Raw genomic sequence first — 18,038 nt, 5'->3', positions numbered from 1 at the left:
TTTGGTCCATGACGCATCAGTCCCCGATTTATCAATGAAGAAGTTGCAGCTCAGGGAAGCCGAGAAACTTGTCTACAGGCAAGGGGCTCAGAAGTGACCGGGGTCTGACTGCAGGGGCGCAGTCAGCCATCTGCCTCCCCCTCAGCTCTCCCTGCCCAGCCTTGCTTCTCCGCGGCTCCCCTGGTGGGACGCTTCCCTGCAGACGGCAGGAGGGCGGGCCTCCTGTCTGTGCTTGGCACTGGGTAGCCGCAAATGCAGGCCTTACCCTGCCAGCTCCCTGTGATTCATTCCTCACTGGGAGCCCAGCCCCTGTCCAGGCCAGGTGCAGGGAGAGCAGGAGAGGGCAGAAGGCCGTGGGTGAGTCGGAGCCCTGCCCTTGGGCAAGCCGTCCCTGATCTCCAGCCCAGTGGGGTGGACGAAGGAAGGCCTGCCCTGCCTCCCTCCCACGGCTGCTGCTCTGAGGTTCTGCAAGTGTGGGTATGAAACTTCTGTGGAAGTCTTGCGCCAGCGCCGGCAGGGGGCTGGTGTCAGCGGGGCATCCGAGGGGGAGGATGGCAGGAAAGTGTGGGTGGGCAGGCAGGGCTGCAGAAATGCTCGCCTCCCTGCCCGGGCCACCTCCTGTGGCTTCCCTGGGCTGGGCTCCCTCTGCCCCTCCCAGCTTATTCATCTAGAGCCTTTAATGCCACACAGCAGCTCATAAAGGCTGGAGCCAAAGTGGGAACCCAGAGAGGACGCGGACCCCACCTATGCGGGGGGGAAACCAGAGCATCCACCCAGAGCACCGAGGAAGCCCTGCGGAAGGAGCTCAAGTGTGGCTGCTCCCTGGGGCAGTGCCTTCAGAGAGGTGATTAAGGTAGAATGAGGACAGGTGGGCGGGCCGTAACCGGATCAGACCGGTGTGCTTAGAGAGGAATTGTGGACGCACAGACCCCGGAGAGGGTCAAGTCTATGAAGAGGCAGTGAGAGGGTGGCCATCTCCAAGCCAAGGCGGGAGTCCCCAGCGGGAAACCAGCATGCCAGCGCCTTGACCTTGTACTTCTCGCCTCCAGATTAAAGCTGAGAAAATAAGTCTCTTGTTTAAGCCCCACCCCGTCCGTGGTGGTTTGCAGCCCCAGTGGAGTAATACAGTGACCTTCCACATTGGCGGTGGGGGTGGGGGAGCGGGCTGTAGCTCCGGGCCTAGCGGAGGAGGAGTCTGGCCAGTGCAGGACCCCTCACTTACACTCTGGAAGAAGGAAATGAAATGCAGGCATTGGGGCGGGGATGTCAGACCCTATGTGAGCGGAGCACCGGGGGCCAGAGCGGCTGCCAGGCCCCTGCTGTGTGTCAAGCGCTGTTGGGGGGCCTCCGGGGCCCGTTGTGAAGGCGACCAGCGGCACAGCCCCCAGATCCCGTGATGGCCGCCTGGTTGTCTAGCTCACCTCTGTGCTGGCAGCCGTGCCTTTCCGGTGCTGGGCCTGGGCCATGATCCCTTTCCCTAAGGCCGGCCTGGGAAACCTCCACTCGGCTTCTCCTTCACCCCACATCCCTCCTTTAAGGCCACCAGGTTTGCAGGCAGCTCGCCCCGTGACACTTGCACTCAGGCTTCCCTCGTGCGGCCCCGTCCCACCCGGGCTGCGGCAGAACAGTGTCAGTAGCCCAGCCTGGCCCCAGCCCGGTGTGTGCACAGCTGGCCCCAGCCGTCTCCAGGGGCTAGACATGCCCGGGATGCCGGCGAGGCCAGAGGGCATGGATTCAGCCAGCGGCCCGAAGCTTGAGTTGGCCTGATGCTGCCCTGCCCCTGTCCATGGCTGCTGTGCAGGCTTGGGCTGCAGCCCGAATCTGGCCAGCTTGTCTCGGCCAGACATCCTGCCCAGCAGGGGCCCACACCCACTCCCCTAGCCAGAGATACTACCGTGCCCCATAGCATTGCCACCAACGCCCACAAAGATTCCGCCCACCGGGTCATCCATGCCTGAGATCTGCTGACCCCTCTTGGCCACCAGCAGGGCCCAGGCACCAGCCACACCTTCCAGCACCTCAGTGGCCTCCAACCTACTTTGCCTGTGTCCCGGGAGCTCCTGGACTCGTTTGCTGGGATAGCCACCTGCTTATCTCTCCAAGCTTCCTTTGCCTGAAGTCAGTCAGGGCCCTGACCTGACGTCAGCACACTGCTGGGTGGGGTGAGGAGACACCTCTCCCCAGACATGCTGGCTCCCAGGAATGCGGCCCCTGCCCTCCACCGTGGAGGGGCCTTCCAACTGCAGCCTGTCCAGGCTGATTGCTCTGAGGACGTGTCCTAGGCCCAAAGCGGCTCAAACATTTAGACACGCTGAGAATTTACAAGGCACCTTGCATTGCATGTGGGACCCGGACAATAGTTGTTGGGAATGGGAGACATTTACCCTCTTTCGCAGATGGAGAGACTGAGACCCACCAAACTAACCTGACCTGTTCAAGTTCTAAGTAGAGGGTGGCTGTTGCGGTGGCACGCTGGCATGGGAGAGGCTGAGATGTGAGAACAGAAGACCCGCAGAAGCCGCAGCCCGTGCCCTTCCTCTGCGCGAACTCGCCCTGGGCACTGTGGTGGGGCCAGTCTGTTCCATCCCGGGCCGGGATAGAGGTGCCAGTGGGCAGTGGCCGCAGGGCGGATCTAAGCTGAAGGACTGATGAAGGGGGCGCAGCCAAAAATAACGTGGTGGGGGACCAGGGCTGCTTGCACACCTGGGAGCTGTGCGGAGTGTTGCACCGAGGGGGAAGGCTCCCAAGGCCAGGACTGGGCTTGGTCTGGATCCCGCGGACTCTGCAGGCCTGCTGGGGTGACAGCCCTGATGGGTGGGTGCCTGTCACCGAGCTAGCTGTAGCTCATTTCTTGCTCGAGGTGATTGATACCGCTCTGAAAGCGAGGGGACAGTCCCCGCGAGCTTTGGAACCAGGGTCAGGGGCTTCTAGGTGCCCGCCGGGGACTAGGGAAGGAAAGAGGGCCGGGGGGCCCTGAAGACCACCCTTGCGCCACTTGGACATGCTGCTGCGATGGGGAGCAGACTGGTTTGCTGCCCCCGGCAGGGACTGTTGTTTCCATAGCAGACCCTCCCGCGGGATAGCCTGGCTCCTGTGGGGTGAAGTCTGGGTCAGTTCAGGCTGGGAGATCCCGCCTCCTCACCCCTGCCGCTGGAGGGAATCTGGACAGCCAGGTGGGCTGAGAGTCCGCTAAGGTGGTTGTTGTGGGGAGGAGAGTGTGGGATCTGGCAGAGGGTAGTGGGGGGGGGCAGGAGGCCGGGGCTCGAGGGGAGCTAAGGCACTGGCAGGACAGCTTCCTTCCCCAGGTGAGCTTGTCTCCCCTGGGATCTGTGGTCAAGTGTCCCCTTCTGCCCGGTGCAGTGTGGCCTCAGTTCCTTTTAGGGGGTGAGGCTGCTCCCTGTCCAGCCTTGCCGCCGTGGATGCCCTGGGAAGGCCCCCACCTGGTGACATCTGTGACCCAGCATGGAGCCCTGGTCAGCTGGAGGGGGGGTTGGGGTGGGGGAAACTTGACCCTATGCCCAGGACTTCGAGGCCACAGTGGAAGCCGCACGCTGTGATTTTCAGAGGGACAAGCAGAGGGAGGTAGCGCCGTCAGCATGCTTGGCTGCTTACATGCGAGGTCTGTGACAGATCGGAGACGGGAGTGAGGGGGCCGGGATCTGAGTGGCACGGGGGCACCGCTCCGGCAGCAGGTGGGCCTGGGGAGCAGAGGGGGCGGCGTGCGGCCGCGTCAGGAGCCTGGTGCCCCACAGCAGAAGGAGAAACGGGCCTCGGACAGCCCCACGGACGTGCAACCAACACCTTCTGGAGGAAAGAGGATCTCAAACATGAGGAGCAAACAGACAGGATCTGTGCTCCATCCGGAAGTTTTGCCACACAAACAGCCTAGAACGGAGTCCCCAGACAGAAACAAAACAGACCCAAAAAAGAAAGGGAGAAAAGGAATAGAAAGAAAAAAAATCGTAGAAACATGGCGAGTCGCAAGCTGATCTTGGAGAACTGCTGATGTCCGCTGGTGTGGAAACAACGCAACCCCCCTAACATGTTTGCAGGGCAGTGAGGGGCCGGTCCGGGAGCCCAAGACACGGTCTGTGCATAGGCGCTGAGGCCAGCCCCTCGGAGTCCGTGTGGACAACAACCAGCAGAGGAGGAAGTTAGGAGCTTGGACTTTGGGCGTGGGAGTGTCTGTGATGAGGGAGCAGGAGGCTGGCTGAGGACAGAGCAGAAGCTGGCACCTCGCACCCCTCTCCACCCGCTCCCCCGTAATACGTGTGACATTCCTCAGGCACCCCTGACTGCCCTAAAAGAAAAACAGATAGTTAACTTGCAGAGGTCTCAATCCTGCAAGACAGGAGTCTCCCTTGGTTTACCAATGTCCTAGAGATTTACAACAAAGAAGCTATCTTAACAATAGCACAATTTCCAGAGGCAAATAACTCAGTTACTCAAGCCCTAAATAAAGTTAAATTTCTTCTAAACCCAAATCTCACTAACAAGGAAACTTGATAGGAAAAATGTAAAACTTTATCTCTAGATCTCCAAGATAGTGTGAGAATCATTCCCAAGCATATGGCCCACTGATATACATCTAAAGGGTCTCACAAGAAGATTTTTACTGCTAGTAATAAATAACCTTTCTCCCAACAATAGCTAGCCCCTCAAGGTCCTGGAGACCTTGCTTCCAAGATTCCTTAGAGACTAACATCACCCCCTTTGTTCTCACCTACCCAACTCCTGTGTATAGGATCAGCTACTCCTCAGAATAACGGGGCAGCGCTCTTCCTGCCCACGGGTCCTGTCCCCGTGCTTTAATAAACCACCATTTTGCACCAAAGATGAGGTCTCAAGAATTCCTTTTTGGTCATTGGCTCCGGACCTCACCCCACCGAACCTCACCTAGGTTCTCGAACTTCATCTCTGGACCCCAGAACAGTGCTGACAGTGTCTGCTCAGGACACTTCCTTACGGCTGGGGAAACTGAGGCCAGAGGGGGACAGCAGCCTCCGAGGAGGTGCTGGAATGGCTCATGCTTGACGAGCCCTACTGTGTGCCTGGACTCCCAACCCCGAAAGCAGAGCCAACAAGGAAAGGAGGAACGTTCTGCCAGGCTCTGTGGGCACCTGGCCTCACTCGGAGTCGGGAAGGCTGTCCGGAAGAAGGGCGTGGAGCTGAGATCCCGGAGAAGCATAGGGGACACTGGCATTTGGAAAGGGCAGGGGCCATTCAGTCAGTAATGACAGTCGTGACAGGAAGGCAGAGCTCAGCCAGGAGACCTAGCTCACGCTGCAGCAACAGCTGCCTACCCTTCACCGGCACCTTACTCTGTGTCAGGAAGAGAGCAAGCTAGCTGTTCCCATTTGGCAGAGGAAGGTGTTGAGGCCCAGAGGGGCGGTCTCCTCCGGGACCTGGGCTCTGAGCCCTGTTGCCTGAACTCAAACATGCACATCTGCTGTTTCTATGCACAGGCTCCTGCACCAAGGGTGGGGCCAAGGGCTGGCTGCCCGGAAAGGGGCTACCTTGGCATATTGATTATTTTATTTTATTTTAAGATTTTATTTATTTATTTTACAGATAGAGATCGTAGGTAGGCAGAGAGGCAGGCAGAGAGAGAGGGGAAGCAGTCTCCCCGCTGAGCAGAAAGCCCGACTCGGGGCTCGATCCCAGGACCCTGAGATCATGACCCGAGCCAAAGGCAGAGGCTCTAACCCACCAAGCCACCCCGCCGTCCCCATATTGATTATTTTAAAGAAAAGTTACTTGAGAGCCAGCCTGGGCAAGATCACTCAGACCCTCCTCCATGCCCGGAAAGCAGGAAATTAATCTCCCACGGGAAAGAAACCATCCCAGTACCAGGAGGTGGAGACATCCTTATCACCAGAGATAAGACATCCAGGGCTGGAGGGTGCCTGGGGCGCTCGGTCGTTAAATCTGCTCGGGTCATGATCCCGGGGTCCTGGGATCGAGCCCCACATGGGGCTCCCTGCTTAGCAAGAGGCCTGCTTCTCCCTCTCCCACTCCCCCTGCTTGTGTTCTCTCTCTCTCTGTCAAATAAATAAATAAAATTTTAAAAGAAAAGAAAAGAAAGAGAAGTCCAGGGCTGAGAAGGCTGTCTTCACAACGCTCATTACTTTTCAGTAATTTACTGCCCCAGCCCAAATTCTGTTTGAATTCCGTACCAGTCGAAGCTCCCAAAGTGATACTTTCTTTGTCCTATCAATATCTCCCAGATTTAGGTCTCTGTCTGAAAAGCATAAAAACCGCCTGCCTTGGTCATTTCTTCAGTCGGTCACAATTTCCTTTTTGGGCTGCTGTGTGCATGTAATAAGACTTTGTTTTTTGTTTTTCCTGTTAATCTCTTTCCTGTAAATTTCATTCTTAGTGCCCTAGAAGACCTTGAAGGCAGAGGAAGAATTTTTCCCTTCTTACATCAGAAACCAAAGTGATGGTAAGATCTTTTTTATTATGGAAACATTCAAGGAATCCTCAACAACCACAAAAAGATAAACAAGAACCCTTTTAAGCCATTTCTCAGATGCCCTAATAGTCCCAGCGCTCTGGGGCTTTGCTCCCGTGGAGGTGAGAGGAAGCTGTCCCACTGGGGCGGTTGCCTGCCGGGTTGCTTGCGGGGTTGCTTGCCTGGCTGCCTCTCCCAGGAGAAGGGACGAAGGACCTTGGCAGACAGTCCAGCGATAGGGAAATTTATAAGGCCTGTATCTTATCTCCAAAGCTCCTTACAGGAAATTGCTGTGGTCTAGGAGCTGAGGTTAAAAATTGCATCTGGACCCGTGAGGAGAGTCATTCCATAGCCCAGGAAGCACAGCCTGTTCCAACAAAATTCCTGGAACCAGTTGATCTCCGGGCTTCCACGGAGCAGCTAATGGGATCCATTTTAAAAGAACTTTTTATTTTTTTTTTATTTTTATTTTTTTTAAGATTTTATTTATTTATTTGACAGAGAGATCACAGTAGGAGAGAGGAAGGGAAGAGATCACAGAGAGAGAGGAAGGGAAGCAGGCCCCCTGCTGAGCAGAGAGCCCGATGTGGGACTCGATCCCAGGACCCCGAGATCACGACCCGGGCCGAAGGCAGCGGCTTAACCCACTGAGCCACCCAGGCGCCCTAATGGGATCCATTTTAGATGGAAATCCAGATTGCATTCAAATCCTTCCCCTCTGGCCTCAGGGCTCTTCTTACCCACCTCCCTCCTCTCTGCTCCTAGTTCCTGCTGCACAGTCACATCCTCCTCTTGGTATTTCGTGGAGAGCCAAGCTTTGAATGTGCTGGCTTGTTACTCCAAACGTTCTCCCCCACCCTCAACCTTCCGCTGGCTGTGTGGTCCCGACCTCCCTTGGCTCCTGTCTCTGCTTAGATGTCAAGTGAGAGCCACAGCAGGAGGCACAGTCTTTGGGGAACGACTCCAGAAAATGGGTTGGGGGCCTGGGAAGAGCCAAGGCAGGGCCGGCCAGTCCTCCCTGTGAGGGGCTCTCCACCTGTGGGATTCGAGGAGCCCATGCATTGGGCCGAGCCTGGCCCAGCAGGAGGCTGCTGGAGAGAAGGTGGTCGGGGAGGCTGTGGGGGTGGGGAAGGGTCTGGGTTAAGCCAAGTGACAGGTGACAGGAGCCCAGAAAAAGCTGCTGCTCCGTGGTGGCTGCACTGAGCCAGGGCCACGCGCCCAACCTGCTGCTGCCGTCAGCCCCTTGCCAAGCGGTAGGTCACACACCACACGCTTCCCTCCTTGACGGCATGCGGTTCCCTGGTCATCGGGGGCTCACCAGCATCACCGTCAGGGCATGGTCATCACCGCCCTTCCCTCCCTCCTCAGCCCCCAGCAGCCCCCGGTCTACCTTCTGTCCTCACAGAATTGCCTCTTCTGGACGTTTCCCATGGATGGAATCACGCAACGTGGGGGCTTTTGTGACTGTTCCCTTCCCCTTGCGTCAGGCTTTCAAGAATCATCCCTGTGGGAGTGCGCGTGGGGGCCCCTCCTTGGCACGGGCGAATGGCACCTGCTGCCGTCAGCCGGACCACGCGGGATGCCAGCCGTCAGCAGTTCCTCAAGGGGTGTTGGCACTCTCTGGCTGCCGCGAACCTCCGTGCGCAAGGTTTTGTGGGGACCCGCTGCCAGTGCCGTCGGGTACGTGCCCAGGAGTGCCGTTCCTGGGTTACAGACTAACTCTCCAAACGGTTTGGGGAGCCTCCCCACTGTTCTCCCCAGCGGCGGTCCCACTTAGAGGCCCCCCACCCCGAGCAGGGCTGGGTGGTCCCCATGTCCGCACGTCCTGGCCGGCGCCTGTCCTCACCTGTCTTTCGGAGTACGGCCCCCCTGGTGCGCGCCAGGGTTTGTCTCTGCGAGGCTCAGCCCGGCTTTATCCGTAGTAAAGCTGATAGGCTGATCGGGTTTGGCTTTCTGGGTCTCGTCTCTCACTTGGTTCTGAATGTGGGAAGAGTGTTCCTTACTAGCCTCCCGAATCCCAACCACTGCCTCTGTGTCTCCTCTGCCTAGAACCAGCCCTAATCATCCCTGGCGCCCACTGTCCCACTCCAGGCTTCTGCTTCTGCCCCTGGAAACCCGTGTCCGTCCCTTTCCTTTCCCGCTCGTGAGCGAGTTCCTCAAGGGCAGACACCCCAACAAAGGGCATATTCAGAGGGGCCGGGTGGGTGAATCACTGGGCTTTCCGGTGCTTGATCGATTAGTGATGTCTGCCACGGACAGGGGAGGGTGCACACAGGCAGGAGCTGAGCTGGGACAGCTCTCCAGAAAGCTCCCGGTCCGGAGTCTGACGGTGGGCTCTGCAGAACAGCTTTCGCGAGACCACAGCCCCCGTGGCAAAACGGAGACCTGAAACAGCCACTCCATGGAGAATCATGGCCGAGAGAAGTCAAACCTGTATCCTGTACCCACCACAGAGATTTGCCAATGGCCGGGGGCCTGAGAGAAGCAGCTCCGTGTTGTTAGGATGTGAGTCAGAACCGCCGTGGATGACCGCGCCACGGCCCCTGGGATGCTGCAACAGGACGTTGGGGAGTAACAGGGGTTGGTGTGACGTGGAGAGACGGAACCCTCGTGCATTGCTGGGGGGGTGGGTCGGGGAGGCAAAATGGAGCGGCTGCTGAGCAACAGCTTGGCAGCCCCTCAAAACGGCAGTAAACATGGAGCAGGCCTGTGACTTGAAGGCCCAGCCAGGGTCTGCAGCCCACGCTCCAAGGTGTGGCCTCCCCTGACCGCCGGAACCGCCCTGACCTTTCTCCCCACTCAGAGCCACCAATGACCCCTTTGGCCGGGAACGTGCCCCACAGAGCAGGCCCCCGGGACCACCTGCCTGTCCTGGGTGTCCAGCTCCTCCCACATCCTGGCCAGGCTTTCCAGTTCACGTGGACAGTCACCCTCAGCTGGCCTGACCCACGTTTCCCGGCCTCCCCCAGGCACGGCCTGGGCCTCTGGGCTCGCCTCAGGCAGCACGGGGTGGGTGACCTCATTTCGGCCTGGAGCGGAACTAGAACAGGCTGCGCCAATTAGCAGCTGCACGTGAGCGGGGGCCAGCCGATCGGCCTCAGCCTCCCTGCACTTTTGTGGGTCATGGAAAATTCCACACCAAACGTTCTTCCACGGGTAGGCGGAGTCCTGGGGGTGCCCTGCCCCTGAGGACATGCCCAGTTTTGCCTCTTGCTTGCCCATGACCCAAGGCTGAGGGCGTGCGGAGGCGGGGGCACACGGCCCCCAGAGATCCCGATTCGGTGGGGTTGGGGGCGAGGACCTGCAGTCCACACTCTCCCCGGCCGATCAGGTGGTGGGAGGTCCTCACCCTGCCCAGCGAGGCACAGTGGGGTCCTGCCTTGCCCTGTCCCACCCAGGGTCCGGAGTCCGGGCACTGGACTGCTCTGTACCTGGGCTTGGGGGCCTCCGATCACTGTCCCAGCCCCAGAGGCCATCTGGCACCCGGCTGCCTGCACGGGGCCTGGCCTAGAGCCGGCGACATGTCTCTGCTGCTGTGAGCCAGTGTCCCTGAGCCGCACAGGTGACTGGTGTGAGGGGAGCCCTGGCTGGGTGCCGAGGGCTGTCTTCTGGCCCAGGGCTGCTCTGGGGGCCAGCCAGGTGACCGGGGGCCGTTCCCCTGGCCTTGCCGGGCCCTAATTCCCTTGAAAGCATGCAAGGACGTGCAGGAAGCCAGATGGTCACGCAGGGTCTTTCCTGCTGACACTGGGGCCCCGAATATACTTTTTTTATTTATCCCAAACCACCCCTCTCCCCTTTAAAAAGAAGTGTGGTCTCAGTGGTCAGGGCCCAGACAGCTGGGCTTCCCTGTGGGCAAGTGCTTCGGAAGGTCAGGAAGCAGAGTGGGCCTTCTGGGAATCGCCCCTCTGATCTTCTGCCCTGTAGCCCCCGCAGAACCCGAGAACCAGGGGTAAGGGCCTGAGAGAGACCCCACCCCTTCGTTAGCACCGCTCCCCCTTCTGAGGAGCTGTACCTCTGCCTCTATCCTCTATCCTACCTCCCCCGTGGGGATGGCCTCCTCTTGGGGCGGAGGAGCAGTAGCTCCGGCCAGCTTGGGAGTCCGAGGCTGGGGCTCAGCCCAGCTCAGCCTTAGATAGAGCGCTCACTTCCGGGCCTCAGCTTGCCCGTCGGCAAAATAGCTGTGCGGAGGAGAGGGCTCCGGGACGCTGGCCGCTCGGGTAGCTGTGAGGTTCCCGGCCTTTGCCTGCTCTTTTCTCCGTAAACCTTGTGACGTCCCTGGAAGCAGAAAGCGAGCAGGAAGGGCAAAGTCTCTGGGTGCACAGAGCCTGCTTTGTCTCCTGCTTAAACTGCAGGAAAAAAAAAAAAATCACCCTTTCATTACCGTCTTCTTCCAATAAGGAAACGGGCGGAAGCCAGCATGACCATGAGTCACAGTGCGAATCCAGATCCTCGGGGGGACATTTAAAGGATGCTCTGTTACCAGGCTGCCCCTTCCCCCACCCCCATCGCCACTGGCAGCAAAGGGCCTCTGAGTCGGGGTCTGTTGGTGCTGCCGACAGCAGGTGCAGGCATCCAGAAGAACCTGTGAGATCCTTGGAGGACTGGTTACCACCCCCGTTTCACAGATGTGGAAGGTGAGGCCCAGGGAGAGGCCGGCTGAGCTGGGTTCCACGGAGTTGGGCTTGCCTGACCCCAGCCAGCTCTCTGGCCGGCTCTGGCGTCGTTCCCGGGTTACAGTGAGTGATGATACCATACCTGGGACACGGGGGAATGCGCAGAAGAGGAGGGGACATGGGCCCTGGGCGACCTGTGCGGTGCTTCGGTCCCTGACACACCCCCAGCCCCTCGTCCGCATGGGTATGATGACTCAGGCCCACTGTCTGTTCCCACAGCCCAGCTGTGCTCAGGCAGGACGCCAGGCCGCTCAGACACCAGGTGTGGCCGAGGCGGGCAGCCGTGGAGGAGCGTCTGGGGTCAGTGGTTGACAGGAGCGAGCGAGGAACGAAGGAAGCCAGCGGGGAGGACGGACGAGGCTCGCTCCTGGCCCGGAGCCCAAAATCCCCAGGGGCCACTGCTGCTGCTGGACGTGGGGTTCCAGCCGGGCTCTGACGGCTCGCAGGAGTGAGTGACCCCCGGGGCTGAGAGCCCACAGGGAAGCCCCCGTTCAGCCACCAGTCCCACACCAGCAGCTTCTCGGGGCTTCAGAGGAGAGCAGGCGAAGTGCCCCACCTCCTTCCTCCCGCGCTCTCTCCCTGGGTCCAGGCCGGGTGGGGTGGGAGCCTGTCGCCTACCAGAAACCCCCGCAGCCTGAGCCGAGGGGCCAGGTTGCAGGTGCAGCCCGCTCTATGCCAGGAGCGAGGCAGGGGAGGCGTCTCGGCAGCAGCTTCGGGGCCCGGGGGCTGTTGCTGGCCCTGCCTGCTGGCAGCATGCCTGGCATCATGGACCCCCACCAGGGACCCTATTCGTGCCTGCTTGGCTGGCCTGGGTTTCTGCCCCTGCCGGCAGCACCTCCTGCACGCAGCTTGACGTTCAAGGCCTGGGGGGGGTGGGGGGTGGGGGGTGGTCCCGGTCTCGGGCTCCCTGGCTGTCCCTGTGTCTGGGGCACAGGGCGGGCTACCAGACCCAGGGAGACCTGGAGGATTTGGGCACGGGTGTCCCCAGGCCGGGCTCCCACAGGACTTCTGGGACTCCACCCAGGCATCTCCTTTCAAGTGCAGCGGCCCCACTTCCAGCAAACCTTCTGCCTTCTTCTATTCTGGCCTCTGCTCTTCTTGGCCGGACGGTGGCCCAGACCTTCGCTCCGCGCCATCTAGAGGTCACGGGTGGAAGCTGCAGCGAGGGACTCGCCTCCCACAGAGCCTTTGCTCCCCAGCGTCTGGGAGGATCCAGATCCTGAAGGCCCGGGGGTGGGGGGGGGGGGGGGGGGGGGGGGTGGAGGGGGGTGGAGGGGGTAGGGGCAGGAGACGTGGGACCACAGGGCTGAAGGTGTGGAGGGGGCGGGACGTGGGAAGCTAGGCGAGAGGGACTGAGTGTGCCGTAGGAGGTTGACCGGGAAGTTCCCGCACTGAGATTCTCCCGGCTGTTGCCTGAGTCTGTCCCCTGAGGTCCTGCCTGTGCCTGGGCACACACAGTGATGGAGGGGCCGAGGCATTGCCAAAGTCCCTGGGATGGGGCCCGAGGGTCAGTTGACAGCAGTTCTGCCCCGGGTCTTGGTCCCTTGAGCAGGGGGCGTCTTCAGATACATTACCAGGGAGCCTAACCTCCCCAGAAGGGCTGTCCCTGTCCCCCCACCGTGTCTCAGAGAGATGCGGCTGAGCAGCTACTGTCCTGTTTCAGAAGAGTCAGCCGTATCTACAGGTCATTTTGGAAGGAGGAGGAGGACAAGGAGTGGCCCCACAGCATGCCCGCGCACCTGTCACAAAGCCGGCGGATAAACATCAGATTCTGGAATTTAATTTTAGTGCAGTTCACTGAGCTTCCGGGCTATAAAGAACAAGTAACTTGGACTAGTGTTCTGTGGTGCACCTAGCATGACCAGAGCGTGTTTCGTGCCTGTGCTGGGGCATCGCCTTGCTCTCCGGCGGCCGCAGTCCCTGCCCTTCTGACTGCTTTTCTTCCCTGTGCACCTGAGCCCATCGAAGTTTCTGGACTGTAATGTTCGCTCCAACCCTGGAACCAGGAGGAAACGTTTACTCGCTGACCGTCTTAGAGGAAGCACGGGCAGGTTGTCCCCGTTTGCAAATACACTTTCTGCACTGAGAACTTTGTCACCTTCAATTCAAGGCAGCAAGCAGGCTGGAGCAGATCCAATGTACCAGGCTGGGCACAGCCTCTGTGTGGGGAATGAGGGTTTGGGGAATGGCGTGCCAGACGGTACCCTTTCCGGAGAGATGCTGAACAGGTGTAAGTGTAACACCTTTCCCATTTGCTGGAAAACCCGTCTTGCATGGAGCAATCCCACCGAGCAGGCCTGGTGGGGGGGAGGGGAGGCATTTTGTATTTTAGAAGGAAAGAGGTGGCAGTTACTTACTGGCAGTAGAACATGATGTAGAAATAAAGAACAGTTTGTAGCAGAAGTTTTCTAACTTTATTTCCCATGTCTATTGGTAAAAAAATTTTTTGAAGACAAATCTGTACATATTTATTTATGAATTATGTACATGGACCTCTATCAGTTCATATTCTAAATGTGAGCAAATTTAATTTCTTTCCTTCTTTGCTGGGAAGGTGAGTAGAAAGGGCAGCATGGCTTTCTTTTCCCTCCACCCCCAAGGACTGAGCTGTGACCACTGCTTTACAGTGGGTCTGACATGCCCGGGTCTCAGAGCCCACCCTGGCTGAGGCTGTCTGGGGTTGGCCCCATACCTGCCTCCCGGTGGGCTGCCACAGTTCCCAGGACGGCTGCCGCAGGAGTGATGGGCCTCTGCGTGGGTAAGGGACAGGGGGGGCTCCAGCACGGCCAGGTCTGGGCTGTTCTCCTGTCCCTCATCTGCTGCCCCTTTCTCCACGCATAGGGAACGTGGCCCCAACCTTCCCCAGCTCATGTCTTGCAGCGTCTCCCATGGGAAAGGGGCCGATTACTGCCTGTCATCCCAAAACCTGCACACCCAGTGGTGCAGGACGACACTGGCCCCACAGCAGGGTGTCCAGAGAACAATCTGGGAGCTCCAGGACGAGTCACCGGGCAGGAGGTGTCAAAGCGGTTCCTGCAGTGCACACCTGCCCTGACCTCTCTCGTCCCTGAAGTCCAGCGGTCATTCCCAGGTTCATCAGGCAACGCCTTCCGTGATCTCTGCCTTCTTAGTTTTCTTTATAATAAAAACATTTTAACTTATTTGATAAGTTTAAAAAAAAAAGACAAACTATCAGAAATAAGAAGAGATTCTCTGACGGGGCAGGGCTGCATACGAAGCAGAAATACTCAAACTCTGTCCACAGCAAATACACAGGAAACACAGCGAGGAGTGTCCGAAGAAACGGTGGCTGGGGTCAGTAAGAGGGAATTTTACTGGAGTGACGCAGATCACATGCTACATGTGGAAGTTAAGCCTGGAAAGATTTCTGGAAGTTTCTTAACATACAAAATATTTCCAAACAAACAGCCTCCTGCTATCCTTCCATCCGGAGGCAGCCAGCGGGAGTGCGTCGGCGTCTTCCGAGTGAGGCTGTCCTCCTTGGCCGAGCGATTGCTTTGGGTTAGCAGGTGATCTGAGTCTAAGGTGGGCCGGAGGGTCCCCTCCTCACTCGGAGAGAAGCTCTGGGAAGCGAGACTCCCACTGTCCCGCGGAGGGGAGAGCGGGCAGGCCCTGTGACTAGGCAGTCTGGGGGACAAGGTCTCCGCCTGGAGGGGCACAGAATTGAGACCCATGCAGAGAAGCACGTCTGCGCCGGGGCTGCAGCCGTGTCCAAGCCTTCCTCCCACGCGGACTCGCCAAGCACCCACCGCATCCAGCCCCGTAGTTGTTTAAATCAGCTGAATTACGCTTTCTTCATCCGGGGGCACTATAACTGACGCGATGCCCTTCCAGAATTTTTCTTCCAGGTCTGCAGGTAAGACTTTTTCCAACAAAGGTTGCCACCTGCCTTTTCCACTTAGCTGTCCACTTTTCTCCATAAAAAGGAAGTGCAGATGCACGTCTTTGTTTCTAAAGGCTGCACTCACCCTGTGACATGGGGGTCTCACCCCTCGCGTCGGGGTTTCCTCACTCTCCTGTTCAGACGGCTGCCGGCTCCCCGCCGTTGGCAGCTCGGTGAACCCCATGGGCACGGACCTTGGCTCTCTCGCCCCACTGTTTCTTAGGATGATTCCTCTGGAGGCAATTGCAGGGTCGAGGCACACGTGTGTTCAGGGCTCTAGATGCTTCTGGTCACACGGAGCCGCCCATAGGGGACCCTCCTTTTCGCTCCCGCTGCCTGTTTTCCTCTTTGTTGGTCTGTCTGTAAGGGGCGTGTTCTTGATTTTTTTAATTTGTAAAAATTGCCAAAGTCCATTGTGATTTGTTCACTTGGCTCTTGCCTTGCCTCTTAAATGTGTCCCGTGGTCGGTTCCCTCAAAACATTTAAAAAATGCACTTAATCTTTTAAATTGGACTATTTCTGCACGCCTGGGCGGCTCAGTTGGTTGGGCGTCTGCCTTCGGCTCAGGTCCTGATCCTGGAGTCCCAGGATGGAGTCCTGCATCGGGCTCCCTGCTCGGCGGGAGTCTACGTCTCCTGCTGACCTTTCTCCTCTCATGTTCTCTCTCTCGTTCTCTCTCTCGCTCAAATAAATGGATAGAATCTTAAAAATATAAAATTGGACTGTTTCCTATTGGGGACTTTTACTTCCTTATTTATTTATTTATTATTATTATTATTTTATTTTTTTCTAGTAGACACCACGAGCAGCCTGGAGCCTGACACCGGGCTTGAACTCACGACCCTGAGACCAAGACCTGAGGCAGATCGAGAGTCTGGGATGCCCACTGGACCGAGCCGTCCAGACCCCCTTCTACGTCCATATTGGTGAGATTTCCATATATTCACACTGTGCCCGGCATCGTATGTATATTTTGTCCAGTCAAAAAATGTTGACAAATAAGTCAGCACTTTTAGGCCATTAAATCAATCAGTGTGTCAACACGGCTCCCACCTTGGGCGTGTAATAACCACTGGGGCCCCAGCATCCACCCACTCCTCCCTTGTTGGGTAGCAGCCACAGTATTTGGAAAGATGGGCTCCCATCATCCCTTATGCTCCCGTACACCAGTGTGGCCTTTCCTGGCCACGGTGATTGGTTCAAGGGTGGGCACATGGTCCAGGTGGCCCACAGAAGCACCCTGGAACCTCAAGGGGGCCATTGTCCTGTTCCAGCCCCTCTCCAGACTCCCACTCACCTTTGGGCTTGCTCAGCTGTGAAAACCGAGAAATTCCCTTTACAGCGTAAGCCCAGGCACGTGGGAGGCTCAGTCGGTTGAGTGTCTGCCTTCAGCTTGGGTCATGATCCCAAGGTCCTGGGATCGAGTCCCACATTGGTTTTCTCCCTCTGCCTCTCTCTCTGTGTCTCTCATGAGTAAATAAATAAAATTAAAAACAATTTATAGCATAAGCCCATCTAAGCTGGATTTTCTATTTCCTGCAACTGCCAATATCCTAACTCATGCAGAGTTCTGTACTAGGAAGTGGGATGTGTCTGGGGGCAGACCCTGAATTCTGTAAAGGGCCAAGTTGAGTGAGGGGCAGGGGCAGGAAGGAGAGCTCCGTCACTCACGGGGGAAAACTGGGAACTTTTGCTAGATGTCATGAAAGATCATAGTCGGTTGAATAATGGTCTCCAAATATCTTTGCATTCCCCACCCCCTCGGACCCTGAGAGTGTTACTTCATATGGAGCTTGCGGACGTGATTAATTTGAGAGCCTGGAGAGGGAGCGGTGGTGCTCCGTGATCTGAGCGGGTCCTTGTGAGAAGGGTCTGGGAGGAACTGGAGTGGGAAGAGGTAGAGGCTGGAGGTTTCCAGATGCAGGCAGAGGCCACAAGCCAGGGACCGTCGGTGCCTGCCAGAAGCTGGGGAGGCAAGGAAGCATCTAGAAGGAAGGCATCCCTGTCCACGCCCTGAGTTTAGTCCTTCTGTGACCCTGTATTTGGACTTTCTGAGCTCCAGAACTGCAGGAAACAAGCTGAGCTGTTTTCAGCACTTTAGCTGGCGGTCATCGGCCTCGGCAGCCCTGGGAGACCCGTACAAACAGGACTGTCTCCTCTGCACTCAGGGGCGTGGGCTATCTGGGATGTCAGCCGGAGCCCGCACAGCCTGTAGCTGGGGTGGCTCGCTCCGCAAACTCCTGAGAGACACATCGAGGCATCACAGGCCTGAAACTGGCCTATCCAAATGCAGAGAAGCCTGAACAATTAACTTGGCTGAGAAGAGATCCTTTCTGCCTCTCCCGGATGGCCGAGGGTCAAGAAAACCAAGACTTCACTTCAAGCCAAGCTGATGAGAACTGAGCGGGCAGGCTGGTGGGTTAGCAGGGAAATCCTGGGGTGGAGGCTGACAGGACTTCCAGCCCAGCCCCGGGCCTGTCTCAAGCAGCTCCTCAGAGGTAAGCCTCTGGGCAAGAGGGTCTGCCCTCTCTTGTGCGGTGCTTCTGGGGATGCAGTCTGCAGCCCAGTGCCCGGGCCTGGTACTTCACCAGGGCAGCCTTTGTTTCCCAGACCCCCTTCGTGGGGACCACCAGATGATGGTTGGATGGGGTGCTCAGGCCAAATCCCATGGCCTCCTGCTGGGACACAGAAGTTTCTGGTTTGAATTCTCCCCATTGGCAAGAGTTTTGGTTTTGGATGCCAGTCCTTGGAACTGACCAGAGGTGGATGGACAGAAGTCGACTAAGATTTTAGGGCATCTGTATTGCTCTGGGTCATTATGAATGCGAATTTGTTTGCTTTTTTCCTCTTCAAGGCAGGAGTTAGTGCTCAGCAGAAAACTCAGTCTGAGGTCTCTTGGCCACAAGAGGCTATGTGGGACCCCGGCAGAGAGAGGATCCCACCCCGCAGATGCGCAGGCCTCCCTCAGACTAAGCAGGCTCCCTGGGCGGGGGGTGGGGTGGGGGGG

General features: G+C 57.9%; 3 long non-coding RNA genes across 4 annotated transcripts in view; all 3 read left to right on the top strand.

The window, feature by feature from the left end:
• Window positions 1-303: 303 nt before the first annotated feature.
• Window positions 304-8,429, top strand: LOC132020429 (uncharacterized). The gene is made up of 4 exons (XR_009404960.1): window positions 304-477; window positions 691-853; window positions 6,380-6,445; window positions 7,860-8,429. It is a non-coding gene; the product is annotated as an uncharacterized LOC132020429 (long non-coding RNA).
• Window positions 8,430-9,471: 1,042 nt separating this feature from the next.
• On the top strand, window positions 9,472-13,523 carry LOC132020428 (uncharacterized). 2 transcript variants are annotated; one of them, XR_009404959.1, is made up of 4 exons: window positions 9,472-10,016; window positions 11,014-11,088; window positions 11,347-11,575; window positions 12,791-13,523. It is a non-coding gene; the product is annotated as an uncharacterized LOC132020428 (long non-coding RNA). The 2 variants fall into 2 exon arrangements; XR_009404958.1 differs by having other exon boundaries at window positions 10,853-11,088.
• Window positions 13,524-17,476: 3,953 nt separating this feature from the next.
• The window catches only part of LOC132020427 (uncharacterized), a 1,330-nt gene continuing 768 nt past the window's right edge, over window positions 17,477-18,038 (top strand). The window contains exon 1 of the long non-coding RNA XR_009404957.1: window positions 17,477-17,529. This is a non-coding gene — a long non-coding RNA (uncharacterized LOC132020427). The remainder of the gene's footprint in view (window positions 17,530-18,038) is intronic.

Source organism: Mustela nigripes, chromosome 6 (assembly GCF_022355385.1).
Source record: "Mustela nigripes isolate SB6536 chromosome 6, MUSNIG.SB6536, whole genome shotgun sequence".
Classification (NCBI taxonomy): domain Eukaryota; kingdom Metazoa; phylum Chordata; class Mammalia; order Carnivora; family Mustelidae; genus Mustela; species Mustela nigripes.
The sequence above is the reverse complement of the archived record's forward strand: the minus strand, read 5'-3'. Positions and strand labels throughout refer to the sequence as shown.